A 1,743-nucleotide genomic window follows, 5' to 3' on the forward strand; every position below is an offset into this window, starting at 1 on the left:
CCAGGTGATGCAAATTTCAAAGCCTTGTAAACACCCTGACTCCTCAAACCTTGTCCCAACAATTAGCAGCCAAGGGCTCCTATAAGCCGCTTTGCAGAAAAAAAAGGCTGCAGGCTTTCATGAAAATAACACCAGCAAATTATTGAGGCAAACATCACACCGTCTGCAAAAAAGCTGAAGATGAAAACAGGATGGCTTCTAAAGCAGGATATTGATCCCAATCACATTTCGAAATCCACAATGGACCAGGTCAAGAGGGGCAAACTGAAGGTTTTGCCATGGCCCCCACAGTCCCCCGACCTAAACGTCATCGAAAATCTGTGGATAGACCTCAAAAGAGCAATATATGCAAGATGGCCCAAGAATTTTACAGAACTAGAAGCCTTTTGCAAGGAAGAATGTGTGAAATCACCCAAACAGGAATTGAAAGACTCTTAGCTGGCTACAGAAAGCGTTTACAAGCGGTGATACTTGGATGGATACGCACGGACGAGTGAATGATTCAGCAATAGTTCACCGCAGTTCGTGTTTTCGGAGAAAATGTGAAAAGAAGACAATCATCTCCACTCACAATCTCAGCAGGAATAAAATTCAGCACAAAAATAAACAGAAATGTATCACGTGTTCTGCTCCTAATAGTGATTGATTTTATACGAACGACAAAATGCCCTGTAATAACGCAATACCGCACAACGGTGGTGAACCTCAAAATAACACAGAAGCTATCACACTTTACCAGTCCAGGATATTTCAGCTTCCGGAGTGGTAAAGGAATATCAGCAAATTTACAATTTTATTAACACTGTCCCACAGACCGGGGTCATCAGATCCAGATGCAAACAGCTGGAAACAAGATCAAAGATGGATCAGCGATACATCCCGGCAAAGAAACAGCGCTCAGACAGAGCAATGCGGAAAATGGTTTTTGCATCTTGGACTCCAGCACCGCGGGCCGATAAAGCGCCTGCTGTTATGGAGCATTTGAGCCTGGCTTGGCCACGACCATAATAAAGCATCACGGAACCGGAAACAGGAATGTGTTGTGTTGAAGTGCCAACGCATCTGAATGTTCCTCATTCATCCCCGTGCCGCTGAGAACCTGGATCAGATTCCCACATGGCGGATGGTTCGCTCCCTGCCACTGGCGAGAGTAGCACTGCGCTCAATTCGGATGGCCCATTTAGAAAATAAATCATTTCGAAAGTGACACCTGGAGTATGCGGGAGTGTTTTCCACTACTAGAAATTTCAGCCAGTTTTCCAAACAGAGTGCGGGGAAATATTTTACAAGAGTAAGTGTAAATTAATGGCAAATCTCCCTGAGTTTCGCATGTACAAGTTAACATAATTTGCATTCGAGGTGAAAATTGCAAATCACTGGGCTAATAACTTGGGCAGAGAACCAACGGGATTATAAAAGGCATAAACCGTGTCACGAGTACAGTTAATTTAACCACTTCCGCTTAACGACGACAGATACATGAAACAAGGGGCAAATAGAGGGGTTGCATTGGAACCAGTTGGACACGAACATAATGCCTCAATGTCCAGACCAAGCAGGCAGTATTTTAATTATATTACTTAGTCAATCAGATATAGGTTTGAGAGGGAATCGCTTCACTGTGCCGCAGTAACGGGAGCACCATATCTCATACAGTATTCTTCACAAGGGGTCCAAAGATTTCTGTTTTATGCAATTAGTTGCGATGGTGGAATTGTCCGCCCTCCAGACACCAATCACACT

Source organism: Hypanus sabinus, unplaced genomic scaffold, assembly GCF_030144855.1.
Source record: "Hypanus sabinus isolate sHypSab1 unplaced genomic scaffold, sHypSab1.hap1 scaffold_1193, whole genome shotgun sequence".
In the NCBI taxonomy this organism is placed as follows: Eukaryota; Metazoa; Chordata; class Chondrichthyes; order Myliobatiformes; family Dasyatidae; genus Hypanus; species Hypanus sabinus.